At 40.5% G+C, this 16,727-nt stretch overlaps 1 protein-coding gene across 7 annotated transcripts in view; it reads left to right on the top strand.

Moving 5' to 3' along the window:
- Positions 1-16,727, top strand: part of PLCE1 (phospholipase C epsilon 1) — a 200,452-nt gene that overhangs the window by 89,631 nt on the left and 94,094 nt on the right. Inside the window, exon 1 of one of the 7 annotated variants that reach the window (XM_072129845.1) lies at positions 14,439-14,577. The exons of the other annotated variants lie outside the window; for them this stretch is intronic. The gene's annotated coding sequence lies outside the window, so the exon portion shown is untranslated. Of the gene's footprint in view, positions 1-14,438; positions 14,578-16,727 lie in introns of those variants that run through there. 7 annotated transcript variants of the gene reach the window in all.

The raw sequence follows: 16,727 nt of genomic DNA, 5'->3' as shown, positions 1-16,727 counted from the left end.
AATGGCAACTGGGCAAACAATAGAAAAATGATTTAACAGAAGTCAAGGCACAGGCACAATGAGGTGCCGACAGCTTCAATAAACCCGTTCATTACCCAGTCGTCTACGGGTAAGCCATTCGAAGAGGAAGTTTAAGGGTATGGATGCTGGTATCTGTATATTTATTGCAACCATTTAGACCAATTTTTCACATAAAGTGACTTGGAGCCTGACCCGAGGGATATAAGGTGTTCCATAACACCATTGTGCTGAATCTCTTAAATGATGGCATGTATGTTGGGGATCTCAGTAGATTTCCACTTTCTAGAACTATAGCCATGGTTAGAATTTGAAATGATATACATTTATTCGCCTTATTCATGGCCTGTAATCCCAGATTCAACATACAGACGCCATGGTGAAGGGTATGACAACGCCGCAGATTTAATTTTTCTTCCCAGAATTGAGTGAGCGCCCGCAGAGTCCACCATACGTGAAGTAGGAAACCTGTTTTTATAATCGCCTTTTATTTAAACTACATTAAAAGTTTAAGTCACCATTTTGTAGAGCGTGTACTAGTTGATCTGATTTGGTAGTTCACCTTCTCCACTATTTTTGTATCAATTAATGATCATTCTAAGCTAATTTTTATTTAACTTGAGACAATGAGGGAGATTTATTCAGTCTTAAAACTCCCTCCGCCGGCGGTCTGGCGCCCATATACACTAAGACGCTCCAGCCTTTTAGTGACTATGGGCACAAACTCCACCAGTTTCGATCTCTAGACCAGATCTGAACTGGTGGAGTTTGTTGCTATAGTAGATGAGCCAGGCGTTCACTCCCCAAAACGCCTTCCATCTGCTGATGGGGTGAGGGAAATTCATGTGGATTCTGCACCAGAAAACTGGCGAAGAACACGCAATGAATATCCCTCAATAACTTTGTGGTGTACTACTCCCAAGAGAGCCAAAGTGACTTTGATAGTGTCAACTCAGAAAAGAAATGGAATAAATAATGAGATAACTAATATAAGTAAAGATACTTGTGACCTATAAGAGCCAGCTGGAGAGAGCTAGCTGGAGGCTGTAAATCACTTTCATTAAGAAGACAGGATCTTCTACAGGGTCATGTACAGTACACAATGTACCAGAAAAATAACATGTAGCTGCCCCCACCTGGTACGTAAAGGAGCAGCTCGTCCTGGCACAGGTAATGGGCAGACCATGCATAGACCAGTGGAGAAAATCACTTGTTTCTGTGCAGAGTTAACATGCAATTCTTCTTCTGCAATAACTAATGCCCTATGCATTATGGATAACTATAATATGGCCGCAATACTGAAACCGGTTGTAGTAACTCTGAGATTGTGAGTACAGAACATGCTGAAAGCTGGGAGGAGTGCGGTAATGATGGGCAAGGCTGGGAGTGGATGATCCTGGGGTGGGGGTGGATAATGTAGCATAAGGTGATTGTGGGTTTCAAAGTTGAGGGTGTAGTTAACTGGGATTTTATATAGTAGTAAGGAGAGTCCACCATCTTTTTGCACAGAAAGTTGTCCTACCCACCTTCCTTAATGTTATTTGTTTCCTTCTATTAGTTTTCACTCCTCCGTGGTTTGGTGGTTAGTTGTTAGGCCTAAAACCCACGAGCGAGCCTGATGCCCCTAACTCTCATCAAACCCGCATTATGTGCTTACCGGGCATTCACTTCAAGTCTCTGAGCGTTCCGGATGGGCATTGCGGCAAGCACTCAATGAGAGTTTGATAAGTTAGTCCCATCAGCTTTAGCCCTTAGGCAGTGTCGGACTATTATGATTTGTGACAGGGCAGGTTCTTGGCAGTGAAGGCAAGGGTGGTGAAATCTTAAATACGTAGGCTTCTCTAAGGGATGGACCTTGGGAACAAGTTTCTGATTTATGAAGTCACACATGCCACTTAGCTAGGATGGTTTGTATATGTGGATGTATATGTGGAGATATATACACCAGATGGAAGGTACTTTTTGACTATGCAGTGACCATTTTTATTACTACAATATTATGTATTTGGTGTTTTATTTTAGGTAGGTGGTGTTTTTGTAAGCCATTTTCTTTACCCCTTTTTGGCCATTTTCCCAGCTCCGCATGACTGCATTATCGTGTTCAAGAGGAGAACAACCCATATTACGCACATCTGATATCTGTAAATCAAAAAGATTATCTTCTAAACCTCAAGTGGCCGTAGGGACTCTGTACCGTCAAACTAAAGATTAAGCAATGTGTGTGTTGGATCATATGTCTCCTTCTGAAATAAGACCTTGGCATGAGGATCCCAGACATGAAGCGCATGCCAACAGATTTTAATCCGTATATCCCATCACTACCGACTGTACTACTTATATTTGTAGGAGCTCAGAAGGCAGAAGGTAAATTCCTGGTATCCTCTAAGATAACAACGGTGTGCTTTGTGATCATCTATTTGCTTCTACCTGTCTAGTCAGGAAGAGTCCAGTTTACATCTCCGTTTTGTCTTAAGTTATTTATGTCTCAAGTTTTTCCATTATACCTTACTTATGTATAACCGCTGGAAAGACTTGCACCCATTCTATGTGTACTACCACTCTACCAATAGAATTGTCTCACAATAGCTGATGCAAATAACTGGTTACCCAATGGAGAGATGAGCTGGACCGTTTATCGTAATCTTATCGTAATGTTGATGGCCACCTTCTTTTGATAGCCACTCTAGGGAACTGAGGAATGGGAATCAGAAAGGTATCACAAAAATACCTTAGCACCTTAGCATCCAAGGTTGTAGGAGAAGAGTCTCTGAAAGTCCAGAAAGTTGAGGGTCCTGCAAGTCATTGGTAACATACACAATTTCAGTTCAGGATCTAGCTGCTATATGTCTGGAGAAACCGCTGTTGGACCAGAGCTACTACACTTTTTGAATAGAGAGGGACTTGTTGGGACTGGATTAAACCAAAGCAAAGGGGCCATAGAAATATTCATATATTGAATCTACCACATACCATTTAGTACAAAACTGAAATAATAAAGGGGCCCCCACAATGTATGTAATAAATAAAAAAGCTATAATATAGCAATTATCTTTTTACATATGGACCATTTATGGGGTAAAGGTTACGCTAAATAATTTGGCACTCCATTTAGAATCCATACTACTTTAGCTGCCCATTCTGTAGTCTGCTGATGGAACTGGATCTGTTACTTTGTAGCTGACTCGGCATCCACTGTGCCAGCAATTTGTTAAGGAGAGACCAGGTTTAACACTGTAAGGAGTTTAGCTTCTTCCCTGTCATACATTGTTGGCCTCTCCCCTAGCCAAACCAGTGCAGGTTAGATTCAAAAATATAAAAACGGCGCTGTCCGTAGTTGGGAGTCCATTCCCATTCTACATACTGGTTTCACTGCTATTCCATCATGACACTAGAATTCTTGATATATAGGGGGCGGGTTTTCAATATTATCCAATATACCAAAATACTGAAACCAATGAAAGAAGACCAGTCTTATTACAACAAATTGTATCAAAAATGAATTTTTGGAGCAATTGCCTTTTCATATATGTTTAGCTTTGATCGGGACGACTTACCTGCAGCCATCTTAGTGTAGATGGCCTTCTAGTCCATGTTAAGCTTTGTTTGGGGATACTTATAACAGTTTATATATCACAGATTGTATCTATCCACTTTGTATCTTCTATGAGGGTCCTACATTACATCACTATATATTATGTGTATTGCAGTGATACATGTTCATATCACTGATGATTGTTGGGGTTTGCTCCCTGGTGGTACCGATTATCTCATCTGGGATATACCATTTTATGTGTTCATTTTTTATAAATTTTTATTGTTGCATCTCTACTAAAGATTAGTATTGTAATTACTAATTGTAATTAGACGGGTCTTCTCTCATTTGGTTTTGGCATATGGCATAATTTTGGGGAGAGTCTTGAGCCAGTTACTCTGGTTAAATTTAAGCTTTTTCCAATACTGCATGACTCTGATCGTAGTGTCATATTGGTGTAGCATTGATTTTTAATATTGTCTGTGGGAAAATAGTGTGAACGTTTTTTTCCCCCTAATAGACTTCATTAAGAAATTCTGCTATGTGAATCAAACACAGGAAGGATAGATAGCTGTAGTCTGCCCCATATACAGGCAGTCCCCGAGTTACATACAACATAGGTTCTTTAGGTCTGTTCTCAAGTTGAATTTGTATGTAAGTCAGAACTTTATAATTGTAGCTCCAGAAAAAAATATTTTTTGTCCTAGTGACAATTGGATTTTCAAAGTTTTGTGGCGTCATAGGGACAAGGATTATCAATAAATCTTCATTACATACACCTTTTTTCAGAAGCTAAGAAAAAAGACCCCTGCAAAGGCAAAATAATGTTTTTTTTCCTTGATGTAAGGTTTATTTCCTAACGTCATACACAAGATGGCCTACATTTATAAAAACAAGCTACAGCACAGACCAGTAGGGACCACTAGATTCTGACGGATGTTGGATTCTGAGGGTCAATAATAAAACCCCTTTTTCGGTGCGATAGGATTGTTGTCTACAAAGATTCCTCTTAAGATGATAAAATACAAATATGTAGTATTTTTAGCTGGTCTCGAGAGGATTACATCACTCATCTGTTTAATTTTTTTTTGGTAACCATGTTTTATTGAAAGAAATGCTGGGAAAAAAAAAAATCTAACATTCAGCTCAGGGGCACGAGCAGAAGATTTCAGTTCTGTTACAGAACATTACAGAACCAAATGAGGAGGAGGATGTTTGACTGTGATGCTAGAAATGAAACAACAATATAAAAAGAGAATGCTGATCCATTGTAAGAGCTGTAGAGCCTCTTTTAAAGGGATTGTACCCCATAGCATTGGGGACAACCAGTTGATCGGCGAGTCCTTTCTGTGAGCACTCAGGCCATCACCAGAGATGACTCCAGGTATCTTCCTGCAGTCCCAGACAGCCCAGGACTTGCTGTGCACAGAGCTATATTAAAGTGACAGTCCTACCTGGGACTACCGGAGGAGTGGGAAGGTGTGGACAGATCTGGATTATCATTGTAGCTCCTGCTCCGGCCCAGACAATTCTTCCTGTTTATGGGACCCTGGAGGGAAGCTACAATGATCACAAACTTTCTTCTATTTTGTGCATTCTTGGTGTCCTCAGGGAGCAGAGATGAAAGCTGTGACAGAGCAGGAGTATAAATCACCAATTACATTTCTGTGTTGGCACATTGCGATAAATAAGTGTGTCTTGGTTGTGGTTTGGGCACTCGGTCTCTAAAAGATTTGCCATCACTGCTGTAAGTTATCTTAGCTTAAAGGACATCTACCACCAGGACAAAGAATTGTAAACCAACCACACTGACATACTGGCGAGTGCCCCCTCTGGTAGGTTCTTCTTTTCTTTTAGCTTCTTAGGGCCTTATAATAAAAAGGTTTCCCAAATTATGCAAATGAGCCTCAGAGGCTCCAGACACTATAGATGTCAATGGAACTCGGAGCCCCAAAGGCTCATCTGCATAATTTTTAAAACCTCTTTTTCTTAAAAACAACGGCATACAAAGCTGTAAGAAGAGCAAATCCTGTCTGAGGGGGCACACACCAGTATGTCAGTGTGTTTGGTTTACAATCCTTCATCCTGGTGGTAGATTTCCTTTAACACAAAGGAAATCTAACACTTACTGTGTGAACTGAAGTTTAGTTTTATTTACCATATAAATATTGCATAATAGATTCTAATATGTTATTATTTTATATATTAGTATATGTGTATGAGAGCAATGATGGGAGAAAATGTACTTTCCATGGTCGACCTCCTAGTGTATTGTTCAAGTGAATTGTTTCTCCAGGCTTATTTTCCATAGCAGGTACTTTTTAGAATGTCATCCATGTTTGTATTTTTTTATTCTATTTCCGACACTGTATGACTGAGGGTGGTCACTTTACCATGACTGGTTGTAAAACAGATGCCTACTGACAGACATACCAAGCATATGCAGGTGGTTAGTCAGTGAGATATGTCTGCAGGGTAATGTACTGGAAATGAAGCTGGATTTTACTTCCTGAAACCTAGTACTAATGGTTATGCTCCATATCCCGGATCAGCATGCCATTACTTTCAGTAAGTTAATTTCATTTTAGTGGAAATTTTGCTCCCGTTCTTCAATATGCTGTTTTTTTTTTTCCATTTTACATCCTTGACTTTTGTTAATTACATTTTGTAACTATTTTAAAGGGAACCTGTCACCAGGAGACCCATTTGTAGCACTCCCCCAGTCCCCACGGAGTATAGTACATACAATGCCAAAGTGTTTTTGTATTAAAAATAGGTTTTACAGAAAAAAGATATGTTATATTGTACCTTTCATTAGCATCTGCTGTGTGACTAGGCAGTTGCCTAATGGGAGGGGCTGGAAAGGAGCAGCCCCCCCCCCCACCCTTGGGAAACAGCTACTCCATGTAACCTTTTCAAATATATGAAAACACCCATCACTTGGCTTAGCGACGCCCCCTGCTCCTCTACAGCCAATCCCGAGTGAGGGGAGTTATTCATATATTTGAAAAGGTCACATGTTTCCCAAGGGTGGGGGGAAACTGCTCCTTTCCAGCCCCTCCCAATTGGCAACTGCCTAGTCACACAGCAGATGCTAATGAAAAGTACAATATAACATCTTTTTTTCTGTAAAACCTATTTTTTATACAAAAACTCTTTGGCAGTGTATGTACTATGCTCTGTGGGGACTGGGGGAGTGTTAAAAATGGGTCTCCTGGTGACAGGTTCCCTTTAATTAGTTTATTATTTTTTTTATTTATTGACCTTCAATGTTATTAGTTTTATATATTAGTTTTATGTATATAAAGGTCAACATCTGCAAAGAGTTTATATGTTCTCTCCATGTTTGCGTGGATTTCCTCCGGGTCCTCCGTTTTTTCCCCACACTTCAAAACATACTGGTAGGTTGATTAGATTGTGAGCCCCACAGGGACAGGGACTGATTTGGCAAGCTCTGTGCAGTACTGCCTAATCTGCATATAAAGAATTTATTATTATATAATTCAAATTGTCATATGATATGACCTAGCCCATTTTTCGGACTATAAGACACTTCTTACTATAGGACGCACCACAGATTTAGGCTTCCCAAAAAGGAAAAATATGTTTTACACCAATTTAAATATCCCTGTTGGTCGCACTAAAGCACAGCACACACAGCTCTGCTTCATCCATACAGTTACACACATGGAGCTCAGCTAGATACACAGAACCCCCCCACACTTTTCCCCCTTCCTTTCTTCCCCTTCTTCTATGTGGTGATGTAAGAAGCATGTGATCAGTCATCAGACATCACCCCAGGTCCTGTAGGACACCCGGGAGTGGAAAGAGCCGTGCCGAGGCTCTCCTCTCTTGGAGATTGGGTTGCTCTACATCAGGGCATCACCCGATGTCCATTACAGCAGTCAGGAGGGTCTGCCAGTGCTGGATCCTCCTGACCTTCGATCTATAAGACGCAGGCACTTTTTAGCAAGATTTTTTCTTGCTGAAGTGTGCCTTATAGTCCAAAAATATGGTACATGTATAATGATATGAGCATTTATACACTAGATTTTACTAAAGTAGGGTAGGTTTTTCCACCAGATAGGTCAGGTACTTCCTCTGCTGCTATCAATCTGGTCTGATGTCCATTCTCAAGCTCAATAAAGATTTCTTATGGCAGACTATACATTATCTGGGTCAGTGTGTATACGGCATACAAATAAGAATTATAAAAAAAACCCTCTGTACTTGGCCCCATCCATCTTTCCTTCAATTGCAACCAGTTGTCCTGTCCCTGCTCCCATAGCATGATGCTGCCACCACCATGTGTCACTGTTGGGGTTGTATGTGGCAGATGATGATTTGGCATATACCACTTAGAATAAACACCAAAAAGTTACATTTTTGTCTCAGTAGACCAGAAAATCTTATTTCTCATAGTCTGGAAGTCCTTCATTTGTATGCACTGTATGTCTTGAACAGGGGAGAGGTTTCCATCGGCACACTCTGCCATAAGGACCCAACTGGTGGAGGCTGCAGTGATAGGTGACTTTGTAGAACTTTCTCTCATCTCCTTATTTTATCCGTGGAGCTCAGCCACATTGATCTTGGGATTCTTCTTTACCTCTCACACTTAAAGGGAACCTGTCACCACATTTGCACATATACAGCCAGTGACAGGTTCCTGTGGAGCTCTATTAACTGACTGCCACCCTTCTTATAGCTAAAAATTGTTTTGCTTACATCCACGGAAATCACCTTTTTATGTTATATTACCTGACATCAGAGGGGGCGTGTCCTGCTCATCCAGCCCCTCCCATCTAATGCTACCCATGCCTTATGCCTCCTTACTGGCATGACATGTCATGTGACCAGAGTGACATCATCTCAGGTACTTCAACCTCTTATTAATAGCAAACTGTATTCCATGTATGTATCTGACCACATGAAGTCACAGCAGCCTCCAAGGACTTCTACTCCACTCCATCCTCCATGGAGGCTGCTGTGAGTTCATGTAATCACATACATGGTGTACAGTTTGCTATTCTTAAAGGCTGAAGGACCTGCAATGATGACACTGGTCACATGTCATAAATGTAATACAAGGCACCATGTAAAAAGATTGACACAATATTTCCCATCTGTACATAGAGGTTTATAAGTACCCCTGTTTCCCCAAAAATAAGACAGTGTCTTATATTAATTTTTGCTCCAAAAGAGGCACTAGGTCTTATTTTCAGGAATGTCTTTTTTTCCATGAATAAGAATTTACATTTATCAGTGAACAAAAAAAAATCAACTTCTTTAACCTCCTTATGACTTTCCAAACTCTGAATTTCATGCTGTATTTCTTGTAACTCTTTTTCTATTAGAATCATTGGCCCCAGTCTCTCATGTTTAGTAAAAGCACTTTCTATAAATGACCCTTCTTATCCTGGTAGCTGCTGGGATCACATTTGCAGCACAACAGCCGGTGATTTATTCCATGAATTCTTCCCCATGTCACAATCTTCTGCAGCATCTAAAAGATTTACTAATACTAATGTATGTCGTGGGGGGAGCTGCTGCAATGACTGCCGCTAGGTCTTATTTTCAGGAGAGACCTTATATTTCTAAGCCTGAATAAAATTGTACTAGGTCTTATTTTCGGGGGATGTCTTATTTTAGGGGAAACAGGGTATGTAGTTGAATATTAGCACGCGGCCCCTAAGTACAAGGAGGCAGAGCAGGGATTTGAAAAGACACAGAGCTGTCCATTACAATAATAGGGCGTTCACTGGCATCTCTGACTCTTCTCCTCTCTGACTGCCAGAGATGAGTCAGAAAAGCTAATTTGCATATCCGAAAAAATCTGGTGACGGGTCCTCTTTAAGCTCTTCTCTCATGATTGCTTAGTTTGGCTGAACGGCCAGGTCGAGGAAAAGTTGTGGTTGTCCAAAACTTGTTCCATTTAAGGATCATGGAGGCCACTGTGCTCTTAGGAGCCTTGAATTCTGCAGAAATTTTTTGTAACCTTGGCCAGATCTGTGCCTTGCCACATTTAGACTTGCCACCTTAGACCTCATGATCTATGTAGACAGGTTTTTGCCTTTACAATAAAGTAAAGTTCAATAAAGTTTAATTAAACACAACTCCAAGAACTGTAAAGTGGAGATTTCAAAATTGATGATTTGTGCTGGACTTAGCCCTCTATTTGTGTGCTATACATTAGAGCTAATGAATTATATTTTTGTTTTACCTACTGTTTTTTCCATTATTACCTTTTCTAGTATTTCTGGAAGAACTGTATCTGTCATTAGTAAACAATGGGGTGTGTATGGAGTAAAAACATTTGGAACACCTCTGCACCACCACAATTTCCATGTCAGCTTCTCAAGGGCAGCATTGGCCTTTCATACAAACTGTACAGAATATCTGTTAGAATATGTTTCTGGGCTAAGGTTTGGTAGAGGATCGTCGATGGACAGCCTATGTTATATAAGCAGAACGTGTGACGACTGCCATTCAATATGAAAATAAGTGAATGGGTGGATCAGTGTAAAACATCAGGCTGTCAAGTTTCGAGTTTGAAAAAGAAATATTATCCAGATGGTTCTGCATAGTCTAGATCTATTGCTGTAAGAGCAGTGAAGTTATGGAACCTAATTGGGTGGAATAATAATAATCTTTATTTATATAGCGACATCATATTCTGTAGCGCTTTACAAATCATAGGGGACAAATACAAATATAATAAAACATGAAAGAGCACAAACATTCGTATGGAACAAAAGGAGTGAGGTCCCTGCTCGCAAGAGCTTACAGTCTATATGAGGTGGAAACGGATCAGAAGCCTGAATGACCTTCTTGAACTTAAAAAAAAAATGAAATGTAATGAGAACTAGATTTTTGGGATGGGACACTGCATGGAATTATTCTTACTGCCTTATTTGGAATTGAGAAGGATGTTTTCCATAATACAGGGTATTCTATTTTTTTTCTTGCCTTACTCTAAGTCAACATTGTAGGATTTTGGACTTCATAGACATACATGTTATTTCAATGTTTTATTCATTTTGATGTCATATGATACAATGGTATTGCAATGGACCACCCACTGGACACCTAAACTAGAACTAGCAATCAGCTCCCCTTGCTCTGTATCGTGCTTCCTGTAGATAGGATACTATCTACAGTCTGCTTAGCTCCTCCTGCTATATAACATGCAGCCTGCCGATTACACCTCATTTGCATGGTTGTAAAGAGTATATTCCCCGCTTAAAGTTAAAAGATGGATCTTATTTTTAGTATAGATTTCTTGTCCTGTTTTGTAGCCTTGAGAATCCTCAGGTTGGACACTTTTTTTTAAGTGTCATTGCAGATGACCAACGCTCAAAAATGTTCCTGATTGTTAGGGAATTATACTTGGGTCTTTAAGAAATCTCTCTCTCTCTCTCTAATTGCATCTCACTTTGAAGCAATTTAGCAAAATCGTATACACAACGGGGTTAATTTACTCACCCGTCCGGAGGAATTCACAGAAAGTGCATTGTCCGACGATCATGCACTGTGCCGCGACTCGCTAAGATCGTGCACCTTATATGCTGCGTCTGTCGCTTCCCCATTCAGGTCCGCCGGAGTTTACCTTCTTCTTCCTGGTGCATGTAAGTGTTTGATCTTTGAATTTGAATCCCATGGGCCGCACCCCCCCCCCCCCTCAATTTCTGTCGCATGAAAGCCAGTGCAGCTGTGCCACAATCCGATCGCGGACAACACAATCCCCTGTTAAATACCTGGCACAGCCGTGCAAAACCTGAAAACATCGGAAAGTCCGATTAAAGTGCGGCCGCGGACCCTTAGTAAATAAGCCCCAAAATATGTAATAGTAGGGTACAGTACGCTGTCACTAAGGCTGTATGGAGAAGGCTCACAAGCTGAGCCCTCCCAATACAGGGTGGATGTCTGCTGGCACCTATGACAGCTTCTAGTGCCTCAGTGGCACAGTAATTGGGGATGCGAAAATCTGTTTCCATGATCGTGTCTTTGAGGCTTTCACTGTATGGAATTTTGAAAGATGGAAGTAAGAAGTAAAATGTGTCCCACACAAAACAAGCCCTCATACTTGTAGCTGGAAAAAATAAAGAGGTGAAAATGAAATGTGAAAGGGCTGCATCATTAAGGGGTTAAAGTCTAGTTATCCGATAACACCCATCGAGTATAGGGACAGTAATGTTTAGCTTTCCCAATGGGGGAAAAACATTTTTAAATGTAATGTTTGTTTTGGAAAATCGTTTTGTGAGAAGGGCACCTACTGTCTCTAGGCTTATTATGTGGCCTGCACTTTGTGCCGGAGATCTGATATATGATACTACTGCCCATCCTTTGATCGCTGCCCAAGTTAAAGTAGTAGTTACTGTGATGTTTGCATTACTTCACTTCAGTTTACTGTCAACACAGTGGGGGGGGCGGGGGGGGGGGGCTTTCTGACATAGACGGACCCCATAAATTCTAGATGGGTCCTATGAGTCATTTCTCCATTTAAAAGTCGAAATATGATTTGCCTGCAGTTTGCTTCGCAGTCTTAGCTAGTCCCCACATTGTGTATGTTGTTCTGGTTTCTTTATTAAATTTTGACTTCCCATGGACTTGACTACTATTTAAAGATATTGACCTATGTCTTTAAAACGAGCAGTGCTAAGGATCCTCACGCAGTCACAACCACATGGGCAGATTTTCCCAAAATGCTAATAGTTAAACTGATGACCCTATCTTAACAAAGTGGGGGTGTAACGTACAGATTGTAGCTATTCTGTCAAAGCTAGAGCCTCACCAGACAAATGCAATATAACCTGGGTACAACTTAGGCTACATTCACACTGCCGTATGGGGGACGTATATACAGCCGATATACGTCCAGCATAGACGGCAATGGGCGCACAACGCCCAACGGGAGCGGTGCGGCACCGTACCACTCCGTACCCCGGAAAAAGATAGGACATGTCCTATCATTCTCCGTAGTACGGCGACGTGTGCCATATGTTCTTATGGAGAGGGGCGGGGGGGAGCTGCGCTCTCCTCCTCCTCCTCTCCCCGTGCACTGCCGTTGCCCGCCGTGCTATGGTACGGTGGGAAATGGCAGTGTGAATGCAGCCTAAGATTGGTCCTTAAAAAGGGAATCTATGATCAGTTTTGGCTATACAAAACTGCAGAGTGTGTTGGTTTTGGCCATGCACATCTGTGTGACCATAAATGTTTGTGTGTGGTGTAAGTAGTAGCAGGACTTTGAAAAAAATGCATTTATATTTCAGGATTGTAGCTGGACTTTAATGGTATGTGAGTTGAGTAAGAGCTGTAGCAATTTTATGGTTACATAATAACAATAGAGGGAATAGCTAGGGAAGATTCAAAGATCTAGAGCAGTTTAAGGCAACCCCCCCCCCCATTGCCCCAAGTCTAGCTACATTTTTGGAATATGAATGCATTTTTCACAAACATTTTTTTTTACAGAATACAGTACCATTCAAGTTAATGTGATTTATTTTTTTCTAAAGTCAGGTTTATGCATTTTTTTCAGTACAAACCTTGTAGTGTGATGCAGAACATAAAACAATCCCTAGTGGAATAGCAGATTTATGTGTATCATTTTAATGTGAAGGTCTACAGGCAAATGAAAATCTGCATGAAATCTGCAACAAACTTTGTATCCATGCCGATATCATGTGGAAAAGACATTGGATCACAGGGAAAATAATATACCATATATACTTGAGTATAAGCCTAGTTTTTCAGCAAAAAAAATGTGCTGAAAACCCAAACTCGCCTAATACTCGAGTAAAAAAAAAAAAATCAAAACTCACCTTTCCGGCTTCCACCGATGCTGGCTATATACTGGGGCAGGGGGCTGGCTATATACTGGGGCAGGGGGATGGCTATATACTGGGGGATATGGGCTGGCAGGCTATATACTCTGAGGCAGGGTCCGGCAGGCTATATACTATGGGGCAGGGTCCGGCAGGCTATATAATGGGGAGGCTGTGACCAATACATTTCCCACCCTCGGCTTATACTCGAGTCAATAGGTTTTCCCAGGTTTTTGGTAAAATTAGGGGCCTCCGCTTATACTTGGGTTGGCTTATACTCGAGTAAAAAAAATCTACATGTAAACCAGCGCTAATGTTTTAATCATGAATACAGTATCGGTGCAAAGAAGTAGGGGCTCCTTGCATCAAATATCACTATGATGCTCGTCCTCTGCCCTGTGCTCGATACTTGCAGAGGAGGTGTTTAGTTATCCTTTATGAGTGGGAGAATCCCGACTCCTGTGGTCTCTTTTTTCAAGGAGTCCGGTCACAAACTTTACTTTTTTGTGTTTTTTCTTACTGTTACAAATTGTATAACCATAAATGAGCGCTTCTTCTCTCCCTTTATGTCCTTCTCTCTTTCTGTCAAAATCTAGAAATGCAGAAATGATCTAGCAGGTCCCATTTATCTGGGAATGAGGGAAAACGGTCCCGGATCTTTTTGTCGTTCTGTTATAAATTCCCCCTCGATGATTGTTTGTCTTGTCTGAAGGATGGAGTAAGGTTCTCGTTGTTTATAAGTTGACTTTTTACATTTTGCTTGCAGTTGTTTATTATTGTATTGAAGACTTTTTATGTTTGTTGTGTATGCTTCATGTATACACGGCTGTAGATTGTTTATGGTGTAGTTTTTTTTTAGTTTTATATAGAAGCGTATGTCCTTTTTCTCTGTCTGAAGGGTTTTGTAAGTGTCTTGCTGTTGCACTTCCTCTTCTGAGTCATAGAAGAGACTTTTATTGGGGGGGGGGGGAGGTGGGTAATTCGACCTTGTTACTAGCGAGCCAAATGCATTTCTTCTTCTGGCTTACACAAAGCATGCTAGTTATGCATTTGGCCATAGTCTGCAGCCTTAATCTGAGCAGCTGCTCTCTGACAGTTCATGTGGACAAGTGCAGCGCGCTGTCATTCAGGAGCCCTCACTCCCCAGGAGCTGCTCATCCTGCTCTGTAGGAAGATATGTCTCTCCAGTGGAAGGTGCATTGACAGGTAACATCACGTCTTTCTCTGCTTGACGATTTCCTTACATTGAATACCCTCGATGATTCTCTCTCTGCTTGTTTTTTTTTCACTAGTTGGAAGTAAAATCGAAACCTTTTTGATATATTTTGTATATTTATTTTTTTTATGTCTGTAGCTTACAAGTCATTTAGGTTTTCTTTATGTTTACACAACAAATATCCTACTCAATGACTGTTTCTACATCTACACATTCTACATTTTCGTCTGGTAGATCATAACAGTCCATGTTTGTAGAGGAAACGTTCACAAAACCCAGCGGGGACTGGCACGTTACTGAAGTGAGTGCCAAGGAAAGCATTGTTTTAGCCAAGTTTTGGCTTTTTTTCATATAAAAGTAATAAAGTAACCCTCAGATGTCTCGCCTTTTGTAATGTTTTTGAGAAAGTTTCTGTTTTAGTAGGATTTATCCTATAGAATGTGACTTCTCTATGGGGAAAAAGATAATTGAAATGTTTAGACTTTAATATTTTCTATATTCGATAAAGTATATACAGGCAGTCCCCGGGTTACATACAAGACAGGGTCTGTAGATTTGTTCCTAAGTTGAATTTGTATGTAAGTCGGAACTGTATATTTTATCATTGTAATCCCAGCCAGAACTTTTTTGATCTCTGTGACAATTGGATTTTAAGAATGTTGGATTGTCATAAGAACCAGAATTAACAATAAATCTTCATTACAGACACCTGTGATAACTGTTACAGCTGATCATTGCAGCCTAGGGATAAAGTACAATAAATTACCAACATCCAGAGGTCCGTTTGTAACTAGGGGTCGTCTGTAAGTCGCGTGTTCTTAAGTAGGGGACCGCCTGTATTCAGATGGATGTACATAAAGTAGTTTGTTGTGTGACCTGTATATATATTTATGGCATGTTTTGCCTACAAAAAGAAGTTTTATGGAATAGGTGTAGATGCCTGATATACATACAAGACATGTATATATGGCATTGTTCTTTCTTAACACATAGCTAGGATACAAGTACAGTCGGTCCCCTACTTAAGGACACCCGACTTACAGACAACTCATAGTTACAGACAGACCCCTCTGACCTCTGGTGAAGCTCTCTGGATGCTTTACTATAGTCTCAGATTGCAATGATCAGCTGTAAGGTGTCTGTAATGAAGCTTTATTGATAATCCTTGGTCCCATTACAGCAAAAAAATGTTTAAACTCCAATTGTCACTGGGGCCAAGATTTTTTTTTTTGTCTGGATCTACAATTATAAAATATACAGTTTCGACTTACATATAAATTCAACTTAAGAACAAACCTCCGCACCCCATCTTGTACATAACCCGGGGACTGCCTGTAATGATGACTATTCTCCCTTATACCATGCATGTTGTGTTATTACAGTTACATTGTATTTGTAATGTAATGACCGTTTAGCCTTTGATGACCCCCCCCCCCCTATGTCCGTTCTGCTATTACTGTATATGAATCAGCGTGGTACAGTATATGTTAAGTAGTTGGTGCTATCATTCAGCCCTCGGTACAGTCTGTCTGCACACTGTCTATAGAGACAATGCTTGTTATTACTATTATTGTTTATGAAGTGCCAACATATTCCAAGCGTTTCATCCCAGACTTGGCGGTTTTGCCTTTGCTTTTGTAATATATTTGGAAGACAAGAATGAGATTCTTGAATTACATGAACAATGTATTGCACATTTGCTTATTAACTTAATCCAGGTGTCCCCACAGAGTTAGGCGGAATTTAATTTGCTCCGGAGAGACCCCCGCTGTTCGGTAGACTAATATGGTCATCCCATAGACTCAATTGTGCGGCCAGATTTACGCTATCGCCGGTGGATTGTCAAAGTGCTCCCCAGCCAAGAAGTGTTTTTTATCTGACACTGAAATTTTACTTTTTAAGTAAAGCATTTACATTGAAGGGGTTTCCAATTATCAGAGTTCAAATCTCCATCAGGATTTCCATTTTTATGTTACTGAATAGTAGATAACCACTAACCACAATAAACTCCATTGGTTGTCCATCCTTACGCTAGGGGAAATGGCTCTACCATCTGCACTATGTTGTCTGGGACTCTCCAATGTTGGTGAACGTATTCACCATATTAACCTATTAGTCTTGTATAATAATAATTCTTTAT

This window comes from Engystomops pustulosus, chromosome 11, assembly GCF_040894005.1.
Source record: "Engystomops pustulosus chromosome 11, aEngPut4.maternal, whole genome shotgun sequence".
NCBI classification, from domain to species: domain Eukaryota; kingdom Metazoa; phylum Chordata; class Amphibia; order Anura; family Leptodactylidae; genus Engystomops; species Engystomops pustulosus.
Note: the sequence above shows the minus strand (reverse complement) of the source record. Positions and strands in the feature narration are given on the sequence as shown.